The sequence below is a fragment of the Muscardinus avellanarius genome, assembly GCF_963383645.1.
Source record: "Muscardinus avellanarius genome assembly, chromosome: 4".
NCBI lineage: Eukaryota > Metazoa > Chordata > Mammalia > Rodentia > Gliridae > Muscardinus > Muscardinus avellanarius.
The window spans coordinates 103,257,262-103,272,905 of NC_137789.1; the positions used below are offsets into that span (position 1 = coordinate 103,257,262).

Below are 15,644 nucleotides of genomic sequence, written 5' to 3' on the forward strand. Positions count from 1 at the left end.
TAAACAACACTCTTACAGAGTGCTTAGGAAGTATAAATTATCAAGCACTACAAACCCTTTTAGCAATGCCTAGCACATGTATAAACTTGATTAATGCTAGTTATTAGGTACTGTTATAAGGAGCATTGCACAGAGTGTTTCCAGTGCTTAATAGTCCAAGATCCACAGAATTATCCCTATTGTAAAGAGAAAACTGAGGCTCAGACTTAACGAAAATCTACAGCTAGGAAGAAGAACAACCTTTGTTCTTTGTGGGTCTTCAACTCCTTGGCTTTTCTAGAATTTGATGCTTCTTGTTGGCTAATTTTCTAATTTTCTATCAAGATTTCCAAATCAGACAGAAGCGTGCTATTAGGATATGAATGCTGGTATCGCCTCTGTCCCTTGCCAGGACACTTGTGGTTCACCATCCAGACCCTATCAGGAACCAAGTTCATGTGCCTCCTGAATCTCCAGCCGTCAGGATATGTGAGCCCACCACCTCATAGTTTCCTCACTCAGCAATCCTCCGTGTCCACAGAGATGTATAAAAAGGCCCTCCTGTGCTTACTATAAATTCCACTACCACCGCTCTAAAGTGAAGGTCAGAGGGTTCCACTTTATGCAAGTCCTCTAGATCATCTCTTGCTCTAGTTGTGGTCTCTATGTAAAGCAATGAAAACGTTCCCAGCTCTCAGAAACACTGATGTGCTTTTTTTTTTTTTTTGAGGGTTTTTTCTTATTTTTTCTTAAAAAAACCTTTTTTATTGGTGCATTGTAGTCATACATCTTAATGGGATAAAAGATGATAAAGTCATACATGCACACATCACCCAACTAGCCCTTACCCAATCCCCACCTCAGAGGTAGAATGCCCCTGGGTTTCATTACCAGTGACACACACACACACACACACACACACACACACACACACACGGCCTTTCACTTTATTTTACATTTTGGCACGGGGGATTGGACGCAGGGGCATTCTACCTCCAAGCTACATCCCCAGCCCTATTTTTTATTCTTTATTTTAAAACTCACAAGTTAGCCGGGCATGGTGGCGCATGCTTGTAATCCCCGCGATTGGGAGGCTGAGACAGGAGGATTACGTGGGTTCGAAGCTAGCCTCAGCTACTTAGTGAGGCTTTCAGTAACTTAGTGAGACCCTGTTTCCAAATAAAATAGAAAATAGGTCTGGGAATGTAGCCTGGAGGTAGAAAGCCTCTGGGTTCCACCCCCAGTACCACCAAAAAAAAAAAAAAATAATAATAATAATAACAACAACAACAACAACAACAACAACAACCACCACCACCACCACCTCAGAAGTTGCTGAGGCTGGATGTGAATGTATGACTCTCCTGTATCACCCTCCCAAATACTGGGATTACAAGCATGTGCCACCACGCCAGCTTTAAAAAACACTTTTGAAACGAACAAGTGAGGTTCACAAGGTTACAGGAAACGAGGTCAACACACAAAACTCCACCTGACAATTGGAAACTAAAATTTTGAAAAAATAGCCATATTCCCAAAAGTACTATACTCATGTATTTCACATATAACAAAATGTGCAGGATATCTTTGATGAAAATTAGAAAACCCCGAGAAAGCACAAATCTAAATTAATGGGAAAACATACCATGTTCATGAGTTAGAGGACCCAATACTGTTAGGTTACCATTCTCTGCAAATTTGTTTAAAGACCAATGTGATTCCAGTCAAAATTTCAGCAGGATTGTTTATATATGTGAATTAATGGATTCTAAACTTATGTTAAAAGGGAAAGGAACTAGAAATAAAAAACAATTTTTAGCAACAATAATAAAATTGGAGTATTCATATTTCCCAATTTTAAAACTTGCCATGAAACTACAACATGTGCCATTTGTGGAGGGACAGGAACAGATTAACAGAATAGAAAAGAGAGTTTAGAAAGAGATCCACACAAATATAGCCTACATGTCAATTGATCTTTGACAAAAGTTCAATAGAGAAACAAGAAACTTTTCAACAAATAAACGATTTGTTTTGAACAATTAGTTATCCAAGTGCAAAAAATAAACAAACCTCGGCCTGATGAAATTAACTCAGATTAATTGAAAGTGTATCATAAATGAAAAAGGAAAATGTAAAACTATAAAACTTTTAAAATAAATTTTAAAAGTCTCTATGATTTTGGAGTTAGGCAAAAGCATAATTCACAAGTAATATTAATAACTGACAGAATATTAATTCACAGGTGATATTAATAAACTGGACTTGAACAAAATTAAAAACTTGGCTCTTTAATAAAACTGTTGAACCAGGCTTGGTGTCTCATGCCTCTATACTTAGTATTTGAGAGGCTAAGACAGGTGCAAGGACAGTCTCAGTAATATAGCGAGACTCTCAGCAATGTAAAGAGACCTTGTTTCAAAACAAAAAAAATGAAAAGGGCTAGGAGTGTAGCTCAGAGACAAAAAAGCCCCTCGGTTTAATCTCCAGTATCACAAAATAAAAAGCTGTTGAGAATAAAGATATACATGGACTAGAAAAAATATTCACAAATATCTCATCAAACAAAGACCTGGTGCCAGAATTAAGAGCTCTTAAATGCAACAGTAAGAATATACATATACATATATGTATACATATACATATACATTAAAATGTGAAAACTATGTGCAGATGCATTTCATCACAGAAGTTACACTATTGCTGTAAATAAGCCCACCAAAAAGTTGCTAAACATAAATAGCTATTAGAGAAATACAAATTAATGTCATAATGAGGCACCTCTACACATCTATTAGAGTGTCTAAAATAAAAGTAAGCATTAAGACCAATGGTATGAAGATTTTACAAGGATATGCAGCAACTAGAGTGCCCGCGCATTGAAGTGGGAACACAAAATGGTATATATCCCCTTGGAAAATCAGTTTGGCAATTTCTTTTAAGATTTACCATTTTTTATATGACCTTTCATTTCTCCCACTAGGCATTTACCCTAGGAAGATAAAAGTTTATATTTACACAAAACCTTTTTACATGTGCTTATAGTTAGTCTATTTATAATTACCAAAGGCAAGCAAGCAAATAAACAAACAACAATAACAAAAAAACAAAAACAAGCCGGGTGTGGTGGTGCACACTTGTAATCATGGACAGCCTCATCTACTTGTGAGGCCCTTTGCAACTTAGTGAGACCCTGTTTCAAAATAAAGAATAAAAAATAAGGCTGCGGGTATAGCTTGGAAGTAGAATGCCCCTGAGTTCCATCCCTAGTACCTAAAAAAGAAAAAAGAAAGAGAGAGAAAAACAAGTGTCCTTCTAGAGTAGCTTCCTTATACTAGAACACTCCTAAGTGTAAAGAGGACAGATATGTCCATTACCCTGAGCTGACCATTACCCACTGTCCTTGTATCTTGCAAGCACACTACCACACACACAAATAACAATTACTATGTGTCGATTAAAAATTAAAATATGTTAAAAATTATTAGAAAACACTTATATAAAAGAGGACCAATCTATTAATACATGAGATAATCCAGATGAATCATAAAAGTGTTTTGCTGTATAGAATAAGCCAATCTGAAAAGTCAATATAATAAAAGATTTCAGTTAGGTCACATTTTGGAAGAGCCAGAATTATAGGTATAGAAAATAGGCACTAGTGGTTGGCAGCTGAATGGCCAGGGCAGCATCTGTGAGTTTCCTGGAGTGGGGACTGCCCGGCCTGCAGCAATGATCACATGAATGCACATGTTAAATTTCAGAGCACTGCGCAGGCTTTAATTCCTGTCACTGTGGGCATGACGTTTATAGAGGTTCCCATTTTTCCCTCCACATATATTTTAGTAGGAGAAAACAGCACGTGTCATTTGCAGAAGCTGAGAGCCCAATTCTCTAGCAGCAATGGGTTTTATCTCCCCACTGAAAGCTGAGGCTCACAGCCTCACCATGGAGGGCTAAATCCGCTGCTCCAAGCACACCCTGACCCTCTGCACAGCACAGAGGACCTCAGCGGCTATGGGCTGAGGTCTCCCAGGATACCCAGCGCAGCAAATCGGCCCAGCAATATGAGTGGGGCTCCCTCCGACTAGCCCTGGACATTTTTCTTACATAGTGTGTTGTCTAGAATTCCTGCACATGTGCAGCAAGAGCAGTCTACTTTTGGGGAGGAGATATTTTCAAAAATTCAAGGTAGATTGGATTGGATTGGATCTGTCTGCCTCTTCCGAATACTGGCCGCCACTGCTACCATTTTGGTTCATCACTGCAAAACTTTTTCTTACATAGTATGTTGTTCAGAGTTTCTAAGCATGTGGGGCAGAACAGTCTACTTTTGGAGAGATTTCTTCAAAAATTTAAGGTGGATTGGATTGGATCTGTCTGCCTCTCCTGAATACTGGCCACCACTGCCGCCTTCTTGGTCTCTCCTAGAGTATGTTGCTGTTAAGTATTCCTGTGAATGTGTGGCAGGAGCAGTCTGCTTTCTGATCTCTTCTGGGATATCTCTCCAAAAATCACTTTCCTTGCAGTGGAGGGCTCCGTGCTGCAGTCTTGCCTCTAATTCTGCCATTATCCACCTTCTCTCCTGCCTCTCCCCGATACTGGCCATTGCCACCACTCCATCTTGGTCTTCCTCTGGAGCATTTTTCTTACATAGTATGTTGTCCAGAATTCCTGAGCAAGTGGGACAGTAGCAGTCTTTTTTTTTTTTTAGAGATTTCTCCATCAATTCAAGGCAGATTGAATTGGTTTCATCTACCTCTCCCGAATACTGGCTGCTGCTGCTGCCACCATCTCCACCATCTTGGTCCATCTCTTCTTTTTTATATTTTCATTAGGAAGTTTAAGCCAAAATCTGATGTCCGGGGTTTCTCAGAGGAATACCTGTCCTATTTGGTCACTGCCAGCTATTGTTGCTGTGGCTGCAGTTGCCAATGCGACCATGGCCGCCGCCATCTTCTAGATCTTCCCCCAGCCCTTTTAAAATTTGTTTTTGAAACAGGTCATTGCTAATTTTTTCTGAGAGTCTCGCTAAGTTGCTGAGGCTTTCCTTGAACCTGTGATCCTCCTGTCTCAGCCTACAAAAGCACCGCAATTACAAGCGTATGCCACCATGCTTTGTAGATAAAATTTAAACTAATATATTTGAATTTTATTGCTGCAGTATGCTTATACATCTAATGAAATTCAAAGTGAAACATTCATACCTGCACAGGACATCTCTTGGTGTGGCTCCCCATAACCCCCTCTTGCTGCTCACCTCTCCCTCCTGTACATGCTAGTGATGTTGTTGGTGATACCTTCACATATGGACATAATACTATTTGGTCTGTTTCCTTCCTCAAGCCTTGTTTCTCGTCCCCTGCTTCCCTTCCATGATTCTATTCATCTCACTCCTTATTATCTTGAAGTCCCTTATGTCTCCTGCCTTCTCTCTAGTTTCCACATATGAAAGAAAACATAAGACCCTTGACTTTCTCAGACTAACTGAATTAAAAAATAAACCCTAAAAAGAGCTGGGTGTGGTGATGCACACCTATAATCCCAGGATTTAGGAGACTGAGCTAGGAAGATTGCAGTTTCGGGATCAGCCTTAGCAACTTAGTGAGACCCTTAGCAATCTAGAGAGACCTTGTTTCAAAATAAAAATTCAAAAAGGTCTGGAGTATAGTTTGGTAATAAAATGTTCCTGGGTTCAATCCCTAGTACTACAAAAGAAAAAAAAAAAACTTAAAAACATTTGGAATTCCATGGTCTATTTCTGTCGATTCCTCTGTGCCTGCTTGCTCAGCTCAGTTGGAGGATTGTGACTTTTTACGCCCCTTGAAGAGCATCCAGATGTGCAGCATCTGGACACTGCTGTGCACTCTACAGAGGACATCTATTCGCAAGGTGAAATATTAGAAAAGTGTTCAGCACTTGTGTCACTTGTGTTAAAGTCTTCAGTATGAAAACATGAATTAAGAGTGTGAGAGCCAATGTTCAGATCTTCTATTTATCAGTGACTTCTTCCCATGGTGGGATTGCTGGATTTTGCAAACAAAATTACAAGATTTCCAGTTAAACTTGAGATTCAAATAAACAATAGAGGGCCGGGCATGGTGGCACTTGCTTGTAATCCCAGCATTTGGGAGGCGGAGACCTGAGGATTTCTGTTTGGGGACAACCTCAGCTACTTAGTGAGGCCCTTCGCAACTCAGTGAGACCCTGTTTCAAAAAAAAAAAAAAACTAAAAAAAAAAAAAAAATAGGGCTGGGGGTGTAGCTCGGAGGTACAATGTCCCTGGGTTCTATCCCTAGTACCACACATGAGTGCACGCGCGCACACACACACACACTTAATACATATGGCTCAAATCCTGCTTAATCTTATATTTTACTTGAAAATTCTGAGCAAGCAGAAAATAACGTTTTCTTTGTTATGGTCCTTATTAGTCCTTTGGGTGGATTGAAGCCAAGACCACATGATTCTTCATTCATTCATTCACTTTCTCATGGACTTAGAGTATTGAGTACCTGCTGGGTATTAAGCCTCTGAACAACACCGGTCAATGACAAACAGGCTCAGCACCCACAGCCAAAGAGCAGAAATCTTGATGGTCTCTGATTCTGGCCATCAGATTCCTCTGTGTACCTTTAACTTGGGCTGCTGCTTGGTTGTCTTCTATTTAAGATAAAATTGAAGCATGGGTTAGCGGTGCCCTGGTTGGGGAGAGACGTTCCTGGCAGACTGTAGATGCAGCTAAGCTTGTTTCCCATAGCCCACCCACATAGGGGGAATATTAGCTAACTCCATTCCCTGACACCTAACAAAGAAGAATGTACCCTTCTGCCCTAGAGGGCACTGGCTGCTCTTTGCCAGACCGCTCAGTTCACCTGTGTCTCCTTTAGTTGAGGCTCTCTGGGTGCCACACGTGGTTACATCAGACCTCAGAGGTGCACAGTGCCCTTTTTTCACAAAGCAGCTTCCCCTTTGTCATGCATTCCATCCTCTCCTTGTTTACTCAACTTCCCTCTGAGTCAGGGTCCTTCTTGCCATTTTACAGGAGAGGACACAGGGGCCGGGGGCGGGGGGCTGCCACCTTGCTCAAGCTCACACAGCGTCCTCATTGCAGAACTGAGGAAAGCTTCTTCTCCTTATCTCAAAGCCCCAGACCCATGACCTGACAGCAGGAAACAGCATCTATGTGGAAATGATCGGGTTTGTTTCATTTGGCAATTATCTGGTTAATCTGATCAACACAGCTCCAAGTATCTTACTGGGACATTATATTTATAGCTTTGCCCACCCCTAATATTATTTACTTCTTTCTCTGTAGCACCAGGGTGGCTGTGCACATATGTAGTCTTGGGAAGCCATTATCTGTCAAACTGCCCCCTTCCCCTGGTGGATAATAAGAATTCAACTTTTATTTGGAGCAAAAGTTCCCATGGGCTCATATGGCCCCATAACAAAAGATTGTGATTTCTTATTGGTTTAATAGCATCTATTTTGTAATTCTGAATGTACTCTGTTTTAATTGGATTTGTTAAAGGAACAAAAGGGAATAGGTGCCTTACAATTAAAATAAAATATGAAGATTATTAGTTAAACGGACTAAAAGTGCCTTGTTCATCAAACACACATTCAAAACCTTACAAGCGAAAGCTGCAGGATCCACACCAGATCCAGGACTTTGAACCTCAAGAGGTGGGCATGGCTTCCATTTCAACCAACAGGTTAAGACAGACATAATTTTATTTCTTCCTCTTACCCACCCCTCCCTTTGACGATAAGGAAACAGGCTAGAGAAGCCTTGTGGCAGGGTAGAAGTGCAGGGGCTTTAGATGTAGGTATCTGGGTATGCTAGTCAACTTTTGGTTGCGGCGACCAGAATACCCAACCAGACCTACTTAGAGGAGGAAAGGTTTATTTGGCTCACGGTTTCAGAGGTTCCGTCCATGGGTGGCCCGCTCCAAAGCAGAAGCATGGTGCCAGGGTGTAGCAGAGGAAAGCTGCTCAGCTCATGGCAGCCAGGAAGCAGAGGTGCAGAAGGGGCCAGGAGAAAATAAATTCTTCCAGGGTAAGCCCCCAGTCTAGCCACACCCCCACCTGTTTACAGTTACCACCCAGTAAATCCATTCAAATTATTAATCTACAGTTATAGTCCTTATGGGGCAATCATAGCCAAAAAGCCCAACCTCTGGACTTGGTGACCATGTTTTCAACATATGAGCTTCGGTGTGTGTGGGGAAGAGGGTATTTCAGATCAAACCACAACACTCCACTCCTGACTCCCCACTCACTATCCAACTGAGCCCAGCTGGCCTCCTGAGCCTTATGAACATCAGTAATAGCATCGGCAATAGGATAATAAACGTGGCTGCTTCCCAAGGGTTGAGTGAGGACAAATGTGAGGACCTTGGTTGTGACTTTGTGGAGGAGCAGAGAGCTTGGAATGAACAAAGTCAAGAATGGACCACGTTTGTTCAGGCCTGGCGCCTGTAGGTGGACCAGTCTGGGCTTTCTCCTTCTTCCTAGTATGTAATGGTGGTGAGTTACCAACTTTCCCCAAGCCTCAGCTTCCTTGGCATACCAAGGCAATGGGCAGATTCCGGGGGATAGAAAGCCTGGGCTCGGTTACAGCTGGGGCTGTGTGGATGCAGAGGGGCATGCAAGAGGTGGCTACAAACCAGCAGAGGAGGGGGAGAGGGCAGGCAGACCTGGAGGCCATTTCCATTTCCCTTCAGAGATGTTCTCTCAGAGCCAGCATCTCTGAGCTGTGGCTGCCTGTCAAAAGCACGCATCCTGGGACGTGTGGGTGCCTCACAGGTGTCACTTGTGGGCGCGTACGCCCATTTAGCAGCAGTTGAACTTTCTCCCTGGACCTTCTGTGCAGACGAAGGGCACTGGTCTACTCCATAAAGTGCTGCCACTTATTTATCTATTCTTTTTTGCATGTGTGATACTGATGATTGAACCCAGGGATGTTCTCCCTCTAAGCTCTGCCCCCAGCCCTTTTTTTATCTTTTAATTTTGAAATAGTCTCACTAAATTGTTGAGGGCCTTCGCTAAGCTGCTGAGGCTGGCCTCAAACCTGAGATATTCTGTCTCAGCCTCCCAAGTACTGGGATTACAGGCATGCACCACCACACCCAGTTTATGTGGTATTTTTTAAAGGGCAATGTTTGCTTTTCAGGAAATGCAGTGACTTCTAATCTTCAGTCTCTTCTGTGGAAACCTTTCCTGTTCATTTTCCTTCTCTTTGAGCCTTTATGAAGCTTATTTGAAATTACTAGTGAGCACTCGACAGTATCATCAATAAGAGAGACCCTGTCCCGCAGACTCCGGGCAAATAGCCATAAGCGTTGCTAGGGATGATGGGAACAACAGCAACTTTGTTAAGGATGAGGGAGCTCTTCAAGATCTCCCAGGCAGGGACAGTCGCCCATGTCTTAGCTATTTGGTCTGCCCCTTGCCTGCTGTGTGAGAGCACTGGGGAGAACTCAGGCAGGGTGGGCAGGTGCTTCAAGGCAGGTAGAATGGGCTCCAACCCACTTCCATTACCAGCCTGGTTTGGGTTATGTAATATATCTGAACTCAGGTTGTTGCCTGCAAAATCGATTGGTAAATTTCAGGTTGTTGTAAAGGGTGAGCAACACAGGTGTGTTGGGTGACAGTTTACAGACTGCACTCAGGGAATGAGAGCGGGCTCCTACTGCCAGTGCCCGTACCATGGTAAGAAGCACAGAGACTCACCACAGCCCCGTATCCATCACCTCCCTTAAATTAGCAGCCCTGCCGGGCGTGGTGACACAAGCCTGTAATCCCAGTACTTGGGAGGCTGACATAGGAGGATCACAGGTTCAAGGCCAGTCTCAACAATTTAATAAGACTCTCAACAACTTAACAAGATGCTGTTTCAAAATAAAAATAAAAAGGGTTGGGGGTATAGCTCAAAGGAAGCATGCCCTGCATTCAATCCCCAGTGTCCAAAAATAAAGTCTTTGCAATCTTTTAAATACTTACAAACTATTAATAACAATATTACCAACTATAAGAGAAAAGAAATGTAACAACACCAACTTACAGATGTGATTAAAACTTTATCTACTTTACTCTCTGGGGCTTGCTTCAGCCCCGAGCTGCTCACTCATTCATCCACCCATAAAACAGCTTTGAATTCAAGCTTCACTCCAGCTCAGGCCAGGTGATAGGCAGGAAAGAAGGCAGACTCCATCGTGGCTTTTGTGAAATTCCCATTTAAAGAGAGCAAATCAAATGAACCAAACATTAAAACAAGGAGCATTCCTATTGGTGTAAACGCTCTGCAAATAACAAAAGCCACGAGGAGACAGAGAAGGCTGAAGTCAGGAGCGGATGCTGGTGTGTGGGGTGTCTCACTGGGTGGGAAGTACTCTCAGAGAGAGTGGCGTGGGGTGGGGCGGGGTGGAGAAGGCAGCCAGGAAGAGCGCACCCCAAGAACAAACGTCCTAAGAGAGGGGAGAGGCCTGAGGCATTGGAGGAAATGGAGATGGGAAGCTGACAGCCACGAAGGAGGAGGAACAGGAGCGGAGGTCAGGGCGCAGGCAGGGATTGTGTCCGCAGGCCTTCACTGAGGGGTAGGAACAGGAATGTCTGTCTAGAAGAATGACAGAGGAGGGAGGGGCGATGAAGACTGGCCGGGTGTAAGCAGGAGAGGTAGGCAGTGTGTACTCAACGGTGGAAGAGGAGGGAGGATGCATTGGCATGCGTTGTAGGAGTAGTTGATGGAACCTGCTAGATCACAGGTTCAGCAAAGAGAAAACTAACACAAACTTCTAGTGGGTCCTGCCACTTTTTATACATCTCCCCTCTTTTAGCAAGTGCAGACTCTGTGCCTGATTGCCTCCTGTGCATAATCTCACTTAATCCTCCCACCTTTCATGGAGAAAGCGCTGAGGCTCTGACAGCCTGTCCTTTGTCAGAGTCACACAGGGTTCAAGCACAGCCAGCCTGGTCTTGGTTCCCTTTTCTGTGATCTGATCACCAGCTGGTTTCTATGAAAGTTGCACTGACTCCTTGGACCTATCAAGTTCTCCAGATGCTGGCAGGCACTAGATCCACTACCTAGTGGTCCACTAGGTCCTGCGGGAACTTTTGTCATGTTTAGGAAAAGTTCCATCTTATGGGTTCTTTCAACCAAAAGGAAGACACGTGTGTGTCATCGGACCCCGCTCTGGGGATTGGAGCCTGTTGCATTAACTGAGGTTGGTAGAGAGCTTGGAAGCTGGGAGTGGGCAATGAGTGGGGTGCCAGGAGCTGGAAGCAGGTGATGGCGCCTGCAGCAGATGTTCTACAGGTGTAAGGGACTGGGAAACACCCCCTAGCTTTCACTCTGCAATCGCCTAGCTAAAGAGGAGGAAAAAACATGAGGTTGCTCTCAGCACTAAGAGCCCTGAGAGGAAGCTGGAGCACAGGCAACAGCACTAGCAAATCCTGTCGAGAGACCTCAGAGGCCAGGCGCTCACTCAGCAGGTAGACACTGCTCTCTCAGCGTTTCCCTTCTCTGCTTGGGGCTGAGGCTCCAATCCACCAGGCCCCAACTTAGAGGCTAGTGACAGCTCCATCCCTCCCTGCAGGTGGGACTTTCGTTGTCCAAGTCTTGTAACCTTTGTGTCTGCATGTCGTGGCACTGAAGCTCTTAATTTGTACTTTGTTAACATAACATTCATACCATTCATAAAGGAACTGAGAATTTATACTGCACCATACCCTTGGCATAGTTCTTTTAGTCTGTTTGTTTCTGTGGTACTGGTGATTGAACCCAGCAGCATTCTACCTTCGAGCTACACACCCATCCCTATTTTATTTTTTATTTGGAAATAGGGTCTCACTAGGTTTCTGAGGGCCTCATTAAGTTGCTGAGGCTGGCCTTGAACCTATGATTCTCCTGTCTCAGCCTCCCAAGTGCTGAGATTAGAGGTGTGTGCCACCACGCCCAGCTAGCAGCAATGTTTTTAACACACTGAAATTGGATTCCTGTCCCCAAGCTGTGTTTATGGATTATCTTGGCTACGCACTGTAATCCAGGCTTTTGATAGATAGTATAAAGAATTTTCTGTGGAGTTTCTTGTCTACCAGACATAGTATCTGAGGCTCAGAGAGGCCAAGAACTTGTCCAAAGTCACAAAGACTATACAGAGGGCCTGGCTTTCCTCACCATACCTATCATAGAAAGGGAGGCTTGAGGGGTATGTTTCAGCATGTTCTGTGAAGAACATCTCTTTGCAAGGCCCAGCTCAGTCTAGGACTTAACCACTTGTTAGAGAGTTCTAGTGAACAGGATACCTTATAGAAGGTGTTTCCTACCATGCTTCTCAGAGACAGTTTGTTTTCCAAAACCTCACACTCAGCAGCAGTCAGGATAGGTCTGTTGAAGTTACCTTGCTAGGCTCAACCTTCCCAAATGAGCAGGCATTTCTATTTTCCAACAGGAGTGATTCACTCTCTGAAGACAGGTAGCGCACACACTTGTGGCCACCTGCTGTGGGGCAGCAAAGGCCACTCCAAGAGACCCAGATTTAGGGAAAAAATCAAGATGACTTCAAAGCCTCATAGAGTCTCCCGCCTCCCATTGCAAGTTCGCCCATGGCCCAGGGAACACCCAGCCATGTCCCCAGCTAGCTTTCCATCCTGGCTGGGGCTCAGGGCAGCTGCCTTCTCTCCTTAATAATGCATCAGCTGGTGTCTGGGCTTTGTAAATAAAGCACACCAGGAAAGCAGGCATCTCCAAAGTCACTTAGTCAAAGGGGAGAGGAAAAAGCCAGTTAGAAGCAGCTGTTCTTTGGCAAAGTTAAAGCAGATCTATAAACACAGGGACAGAAGCTTAGGGCAGAGCAAAAACTTACCCCAATCGTCCCCCAGTTCCTCTTCCTCTGCTGTGAAACTTTGTCGCCAGGCAACGGGAGACTAGGGACCTAGAGCTAATTAGCATATCTTGACACCAGCAGCCAGCAGAGGAAGTGAATGGACAGAAGGCTCAGAGGGCTCTAAGACAGGCGACTTCCCACACAGCAGGACCGGCCCCCACTCTCAGGGCCTCTGAAGTTGGCATTTTTCTCCCCATCAGTGAGAGAGGACTAGTGTTGGGGACATTGTTTAGAGGGAAAAAGCACAGATATCCCTTTGAAGGAACAGGTATCTTCAGTAATATTCTGTCTCAGGAAGTATCACTGAGCTTCTAATTTGCACACATATTTCTTTTCTGCTCTTTGGTTTCAGGGAGGACTATCTTTTATGTGTTTATTTACTTGGAGAGAATTATTTATTGCAGTTTAGTAAAGCAGAGTAACCAGGATGCCCATAAAATCATTTCTGTGATCATTTTCTTCTCAATGGACTCTATGTCACTGAATGCAGACAGCCTGTTTCTGAAGCCCTTCTTATCTTGGATGAAGATACAGCACTCAGCCTGGGAGGCTTGGCTTTCTAGGTTGCTTCCACTGAACAACTCTCATGTATAAAGAAGGCTGCAGGAAAAGTACTTGGCATTTTATGGTCTTTTTTTTCTGTTCTTTTTTCTTTAGATTAAATTTCCAGTAATTGAGAAAATTGGCAAAACAAGTTAAACACTAGCATTATTACGCAGATAATAAAACAACATTATAGAAAATTTAGAAACTGCATGTGTAGAAATAAAAACTAAAAATGCTCCAGTTCTCTCTACTAAGATATGTTAGAAATGAGATAATTAGCAGATAAATTAAATAAATAATTTTAAATTCAAAATTAATCCAAGCAATAAAACTTTCAAGTACAACCAAAGTGAAATAAATTTCATTTAGAAATAAAAATAAAATGAACTGTTAAAGAAGAGAGACAACTCTAAAAACATTGAATACATGAACCCTACCACTGTTTAATTTTTAGACCAAAATAAAATACATCACTCAATTTAAGCAGTAAATGAATTTAAATAAATTATCAAATAAAGATAACTCGAAAATTAAAAATGACTCAGAATTCTACTGCCTAATGTATTTTTAATTGGAATATACATAAATGCATAATGTAAATTAGAAAATAAATAATGTAAAATTCATAAAGCACAGATAAGCAAAAATAAAATCAGCATTTTAAAGAAGGAAATATACAAGAAAATAAATAAGTTTTAAAATACAGATATATGGAACCTTGTAAAACTACTTACAGTTTCAGGAGCTGGATATAACTTTATGTTGTACAAACACCCAGAATTGTAATACATCTACAGCATCATGTCCTGGCATGTTTACACAAGTATAATTTGATCCATTTGCTAATACTTATTTTTTAAATGAATGTCTCCATATACATATGTCAATTAAAACTGGATTTCTAGGTTGCTGATTTTAATGCAAACAAGATTAAGATTTTTGTTTGTTTGTTGTTATTTTGTGGTACAGGGGATTGAACCCGGGACCCTTTTACCTCTGAGCTATAACCCCAGCCCTGTTTTATTTTTAATTCAAAACAGAGTCTTGCTAAGAACCTACCTTTACCAACCTCCTAACTACTGGCATCACAGGCATGCATTACCATGCCAGGCTTGTCCTTATTGTTTGGCTTTGATTCTGGTTTTTTTTCCCTTTCTAAGGAAAGAGCTTGGTTTTTAGAATCAGGGCCTTTGGTCCGGGTCCAGTCCTAGCAAGTGAAGCATTTGTGGCCACTGGCTCTGTTTCTCCCTGGGACGGGCATCAGCAATAACTCTCTCTGGTCTGCACCCTGTTCCTTCATCACCAGCCTCCTCTTATCTGCACATGAAGACAATGACTACGTCACTGGGTCTTTGTGAAAAGTCTCTGTCATCCCTGATGCACTGGACAGTTATCAAGGGCTATCACTATTAGGTTTAGACTGCATGCACAATTTCTGCATGTTAGGAAAATGAAGAAAGATAGGAGGTTATAACAGAAGGAGTCAATATGCTGTTAATCTAATAGGGAAACTCTGATTTGAAAGAGTATGTGTGTCTCCTCATAGATTTCTATTGACCTATTATTACCTAGATCTGAAAATTAGAGTCCTCACTTCTGAGGATAAAAAAAAAACAAAACAAAAAAAAAAAACACGTGGTGGGGGAAGAGAGCACGCTTCCATAGAGCTATGGCCAGTCTCTAGTGAGAAAATGGTCACCTTGTCCCAAGAAGTAGTCCACACCCACTACCAGGCATGCATTTCCAGTTTGCATTTTTCAGGCATCTCTTAGCTCAGAAAGCAGACCTATCACTCCTAACCCCTTCCTCCACGTCCTCATACCTGTCTTGCAAATAGGCACCACAGCGTGGGTAACAGGAGAGCCAGGGGACATAGAAAGGTGACTGCTTCAGCTCAGAAACCTAGGCTGACCTGTGGATGGGCCCCACTCCTGGCCACTCCTCACTGCCAGCCTGTCCGGAGGCCTGCCTTCCAGGTCGAGGGGAGGTGTTGGACAGGTGGTCTTTTCAAGGAGGCAGAGTGAAACCATGACACTGTGGCAGCTGGGGTCAGGAAGGTCCCAAGGCCACATTGTAACAGTGCTCAAGTTTCCAGAGCACTTCTAGAGCTTGAAGGATGTAGTTGTAATCACAGAGGAGGCAGCATGGGTAAAACTTATACCTAAGGGAGGAGGGCTTTGCACTGGTTATAGTTCTGGAACAAATAGCAGGTTCTGATTTGGAGGTTGC

The 15,644-nt window shown here is 43.0% G+C and overlaps 1 protein-coding gene across 1 annotated transcript in view; it reads left to right on the plus strand.

The window, feature by feature from the left end:
• WDFY4 (WDFY family member 4) overlaps positions 1-15,644 on the plus strand; it is a gene marked incomplete at both ends in the record, with an annotated part of 274,912 nt that overhangs the window by 214,089 nt on the left and 45,179 nt on the right. The gene's annotated exons all lie outside the window — the stretch shown is intronic.